We start from the raw sequence: 6,388 nt of genomic DNA, 5'->3' as shown, positions 1-6,388 counted from the left end.
GGTGTTAGACGCAAACAATGAATCATGGAACACTACATCAAAAACTAATGATGTAATGTATGGTGATTAACATAACATAATAAAATAAAAAAAATAAAGTAAAAAAAACATTATATTTAAGGATAATTTAATACACATGCATGCTAAAATAAACATAAATTATGATTCTTTTGAGTGCAAACAAGTGGTTACCCAAAGGAGAAACAAGACCTTAATAGTTGTAATAAAACCTATCCCTGCAAAGTTAGGAGGTATTACACAAAAGTATTTATATTGTGTTCTTCTACTACTCCTCCTGCTTGCTTTTAAAGAATCAGAATTTAAACAGAATATGAAAAAAATCAGTTACAAATAAATATAGAAATATGCCTGTATAAGATTTTTATTGAAGACATGATTATCATCGTATAAATGCCTAAATGTGAGACCATAAATAAAGTAAAATGTTGAAGGACTCCGTTTTCTCAATTTTAGAAAAAGGGAATTTTCTGAAGACAAATGTTTGAAGTTAAAGTACAAAGACGTCACTGATTTCACACACTGGTATCATCAACAGATTGTGATGAATCCAACAGATTGGATTTCATCACAAGAATCCAGCTTTCTTGATTCCAGGAGACTAACCATACAGAAGGTTTTACTCGTTCAATATGTCTGTGAAGATCTGAAACCCTGAAACTGGTACATTTCTTCTAACCATAAAGGCGCAGGCAAGGTAGAGATTATGGAGTCAGCCTGAATGAGTTGGTGATCTTTACTAAAGGCATCTGAAAACATCTGATGGAGCCTTCAGGTAGGAATGTGAACATTTGCTAGTGTATATAGAGGTGTTAGGCTTGACACAAGATAAGGCACTTCAGGAAAAGTAACTAAGTTCAGGCTGATTTCATTAAGGTCCAAAGGGACCCTTCAAGTCTTGCAGAGCTTCTTAGGTTCGGCAGCAAATTTGCCACAATGGGGTTCATTGCATCCAAGGGCTTCTGGTGCCACTTTTCAAAAAGCCCTGGTACTTGAAGTAACCAGACTCTTTGGCTTTATTGTTGTACTCAGCTTTCCAGAATTCACCATGAGGTCAATCTTGCTAATGATGTCAAATAAAGATTAGTTGTCAGTGGGCACCACACAGTCTGCATGCTCATTAAGTCCCTTCATTGCCGAGATGCTATTATAAGGCAAGGTTATGACATCATCCTCTTCAGAAGGATAAATTGAAGTCAGGAATCTGTATAGTTCCGGGAATTCACCCTCAAGCACCTTCAAGAGAAATGTGCCAAGTCCAGATCCTGTTCCTCCTCCCGTGGAATGTATAATAAAAAAACACTGCAAACAATCACAGGGCTCTGCCAACTTTCTGAGCTTCTCTAGAATCCGTTCTTCATAAAGACTGCCAAAAACTTGGTGACCCACAGCCCAATTATTCCTTGAGACAGAAATATCAGTGATGAGCTCCTTGCTATCAAACACATCTCTCCATGGGCCCTGCAGAATTTCAGTTACTACTCTTTGCTCCATGTCAATCAAGATAGCTGATGCATTCAAAGAACAAATTTTCCCCTTGGAAATACTGTCACTGTCCCCAGCCACTCTGGTATCCACATTTCTAAGGAAGCTGTTTATTGCCTCATTATAAATTCCTTTCTGGTTGGCCCTGGCATGCTCCCTTAGTGCCAGATCTCTGGTTGGCCCTGGCATGCTCCCTTAGTGCCAGATCCCGGAAGCAGCAGCCCATCTGGTGTCCACACCAGCTGACCAGTATGACCACCACCGACTGGGTCATGCTGCGGCATGGCGAGATCAGGGCACTGGGGAGCCCGTGCCTGGTTTCCTACTTCCAGCCTGGCCCAGCCCACCAGCAGCAACCATACTTCTTTTGTCTCTGCTGCAATGCCTAAGGAATCCTTCTCAACTTGTAGCATTGGAAAGTGAGCCATAGGAACAGAATAATGAGAGAAAAATCAAAGGAAGATATTATTTAGAGAAAAGAGGTCTTAAAAGGTTGTCTATAGGTGAAGACTTGGAGACCAGAGAGTTAGTGATTTGTCCAAGATCATGCAGTCAATTAGTGGCTGAGCCCGTGCTGGAATATAAGTCTTCTGACACCAAAATTTGGGGCTCTTTCCACTTTAGAGGTGACACGACTGCATAATGAATAGGTCAGTTCTTTCTTAGATGGACTGACTCATTCTAAAGACCATCTGCCCCCATCCCTTCTCCCCACACAGCTTCTGTTCAAGTATCTGGCCAGACATTGTCTTAGTCAGTTTGGGCTGCTATAACAGAGCACCATAGACTGCGTGGTGTGAACAACAAACATTTATTTCTTATGGTTCTGGAGGGTGGGAAGTCCAAGATCAAGAAACCAGCAGACCTGGTGTTTGGTGAAGGCCTTTCTGGTTTGCAGACTGTCTTGTATCCTCATGTGCAGAGACAGATTGTCTCCCTCCAGTATCTTCTTTATAAGGAAATTAATCCCAGCATGAGAGCCCCTCTCTGATTATCTGATTACCTTCCAAAGGCCTCACTTCCAAATACAATCACATTGGGGATTAGACTGGATGAATGGCCAAGTACTGAATATACCGTATAATAAACAGCAGAAATGACAATAGCAACGATGCTACCCTCTAGTGGCAGAGCATGGCAAGGCAACACAACTCATAAGACAAAGTACCAGGGTCACATCCTAAAAGAATGAGTCAGACCACAAACATTGTTAGAGGTAGAGTTTGGGTTATTTTTTAAAATCTTAATTTTTAAAAACTTTAAAATTTTTAAAAAACTAATACATCTATGACCTTAACTGGCACTTAAACTTAACATCAGTTTGAAGCTTAATGTTTTAGTCTTCAAAATAAGGCATGTTATTTGAACTGGAAAATGTACACTGAGCATAATATGGCAAATGCCAGGGATGAAAATATTATCTCTCCCAAGTTCTATTACCAGCTATAAAATATAGTCACCTTATTGAGAAACCTGCTGATAACTTGGCTTAGTTAATACATTTATGCTGTTTTATGGTCCCACACGGATTGGCAAGTTTCCTTAACTGGTCTTTTTGTCATTCATTCCAATATTCCTCGGATAGGAATGTAGAGTAAACACTTGTGGAGTAAATCATTTACCAACTAGTGACTTCTGCATTATTATCTTTGATGTGCTTTAACATCTTATATACCTGTTCTTTAACTAGATCACAAACTCCTTGAGTATCATATGCTATTATTAAGCTTTCCGGGGATTATGGGTCTTATCTAGAAAATGCATGGTGTCTGTTGCAAAGTGGTTCCTGTATTATTCAGGATTCTCCAGAAAGAAAACCAAAAAAAGTTATATAGGCCAATTAATTTAACAATTAATTAATAATCATTAATTAAATATTAATAATAAAAATAATTATACTAAATGGAGAGATTTAGGATCCAGAATACTATCTTTTTTTTTTTTAAGATTTTATTTATTTATTTGAGAGAGAGAGAATGAGAGACAGAGAGCATGAGAGGGAGGAGGGTCAGAGGAAGAAGCAGACTCCCTGCCAAGCAGGGAGCCCGATGCGGGACTCGATCCTGTGACTCCAGGATCATGACCTGAGCCGAAGGCAGTCGCTTAACCAACTGAGCCACCCAGGCGCCCCAGAATACTATCTTGTCAAGATAAAAATAGTGGGATTTGGGTGCCTGGGTGGCTCAGTCAGTTAAGCGTTTGCCTTCAGCTCAGGTCATGATCCCAGGGTCCTGGGACTGAGTCCCACATCGGGCTCCCTGCTCAGTGGTGAGTCTGCTCTTCCCTCTGCCCCTCCCTTGTGCTTTCTCTCTCCCTCTCCCTCTCAAATAAATAAAATCTTTTTAAAAAATAAAAATATTATATGCAGGGCACCTGGGTAGCTCAGTTGTTAAGCAACTGCCTTCGGCTCAGGTCATGGTCCCAGGATCCTGGGATCGAGTCCCATATCGGGCTCTCTCCTCTGCGGGAAGCCTGCTTCTCCCTCTCCCACTCCCCCTTGCTTGTGTTCCCTCTCTCACTGTGTCTCTCTCTGTCAAATAAATAAATAAAATCTTTAAAAAAAAAAATATTATATGCAATGAATCATGGAACACTATATCAAAATCTAATGATGTAATGTATGGTGATTAACATAACATAATAAAATTTAAAAAAAATAAAAATAAAAATAGTGGGATTTTATGCAGGACATCGAAAATACCAAGTCATCTCACCTCAGATAAGCTTATGATTTCATACTGCTATTTTCAGAAGGACTAGTGTTCACATGGGACTAGCGTTTCTTGGCTGAGGCTCTTTTTTACTTATTGTAAATTTTGGGTCTGCATTTCACCTGAATGAGGCTTTTTAGAAAGGAAAGAAGAAAATTAAACTATTTCCTACACTACGTCTCTCAAATGACCCATACTTGACCAATTCTTTCCTCTTTCAATCTGAACCACACACCTGTGGCTAACAGCTCAGATTTGGGGGATATAAAAGGGAAGGAATAAAAGAGGGGAAAATGGGAAAAGAAACATAAGGGAACAAGTCAGAAGAGATGAGGAGAGGAATTGAAGTTCTCTGGGGCATGATGCAGAAGTAAACTTCAAACGAAAAAAGAATTTGAGGGCTCCTTTTCTTTCATCTCTTGTAGCACAGAGAGATTAATTCAGAGTTACATTAATCAGAGTCCAGCATCTTCTGTGGACACATACTTTAGTTTCATAGGCACCAAACTTCTGCTAGTGTTAAGTGAATTACTTTCACAAAATGATGCTGGTTTTTCCTCTATGGAGCAATCAGTCCTCAAGACCCTCAAGAGCCTCAAGATCTAGAACACCCGGGTCTGGAGAACATAGGAGGCACCTGAAGAACCAAGGCATCTAGAGGAGAGGAAAGTGGAAAGGCACAAAGAAAGGCCAGTGAGCAATTGACTTCCCCTTGGCCCAGGAAAACTTTTTCGGTACCTCTCTCCCTGCCCTCCACTGAACACCAGGTAGAAACAGAGGTGGGGAGGGTTGTATAGATAAATAAAGAGGTGAACTCAAGGGTTTCTCTGTTAGCAGTGGCTCAGAGCTTCCACTAACGAAGGGGCGGCAAACGCCATTGGGAGGTTTTCCAATGGAGAAACTCAGGCTCATCTCTAAGGAGAGACAGGTGGGGAAGTTGAGATTGGCCTTTGTCATTAGTGTCATGGGAGGTAAGGTAAGCAGGTTTCTGTGTAATTAACGCTGTCTTGGGGTCACAGTTCAGATGGTAGGGAAAGAAAAGGGGATCCAGAACTTCTTTTTTTTTTTTTAAAGATTTTATTTATTTGACAGAGAGAGACACAGCGAGAGAGGGAACACAAGCAGGGGGAGTAGGAGAGGGAGAAGCAGGCTTCCCCGCAGTGCAGGGAGCCCGATGTGGGGCTCGATCCCAGGACCCTGGGATCATGACCTGAGCAGACGCTTAACGACTGAGCCACCCAGGCGCCCCGGGATTTCAGAACTTCTTGATGCTTCTGGGTATAAGCTCATTAAGAGTCTGGTTAAATAAATGAATAAGATAAAATGAATAGTGGTTTCACAGATGACAGAAATACAGGCTCCTTGTGAATTTGAGCAGGCTTATTTGAAAATCTAGCAAGACTTCCATAAACATTAACAAAAGAATGTTCTAGGACACAAAAAGGCCATTTAAACTCTTGCCATTTGCTGGTTTACTGCAAGCTTGATTCACTTCCTTTGGGAAAATTACCACTGAACAGTGATTATAAACTTCAGCGGGCATCAAGATGGAGGACTAGTTAAAACACAGATTGCTGGCCCCACCCCCAGAGTTTCGGATTCAGTAATTTCCTATTTTATTTAATGGGTTATAATTAGAACATATTTTGATGCTCAGATTGCTAGAGGTGTTGGAAGAAAGCTGTCCTCACTTTGGGGGCAAGAGAAAACGGAACTAGACACCTGATTCTCATTTTTATTTTTTTTAATTCAATTAGCCAACATATAGTATACTAATTTTTGATATAGTATTCAAGGATTCATTAGTTGCATATAACACCCAGTGCCCATCACATCATGTGCCCTTCTTATGCCCATCATCTGGTTACCCCCCTACCCCCACCCACCTCCCTTTCCGCAACCCTCAGTTTGTTTCCCGGAGTCAAAAGTCTCTCATGGTTTGTCTCCCGCTCTGATTTTTTCCCATTTAGTTTTCCCTCCCTTCCCCTATGATCCTCTGCGCTATTCCTTATATTCCACATATGAGTGAAAACATATGATAATTATTTTTCTCTGATTGACTTATTTCACTTAGCATAATACCCTCCAGTTCCATCCATGTCAATGTAAATGGTAGGTATTCATCCTTTCTGATGGCTGAGTAATATTCCATTTGTATATATGAACCACATCTT

General features: G+C 40.6%; 1 pseudogene; it reads right to left on the bottom strand.

The window, feature by feature from the left end:
- Positions 1 to 533: 533 nt before the first annotated feature.
- Positions 534 to 1,777, bottom strand: LOC102730204 (tubulin epsilon chain pseudogene; annotated as a pseudogene).
- Positions 1,778 to 6,388: the final 4,611 nt, after the last annotated feature.

Source organism: Leptonychotes weddellii, chromosome 1 (genome assembly GCF_054177405.1).
Source record: "Leptonychotes weddellii isolate Sample4059 chromosome 1, ASM5417740v2, whole genome shotgun sequence".
Taxonomy (NCBI): domain Eukaryota; kingdom Metazoa; phylum Chordata; class Mammalia; order Carnivora; family Phocidae; genus Leptonychotes; species Leptonychotes weddellii.
Note: the sequence above shows the minus strand (reverse complement) of the source record. Positions and strands in the feature narration are given on the sequence as shown.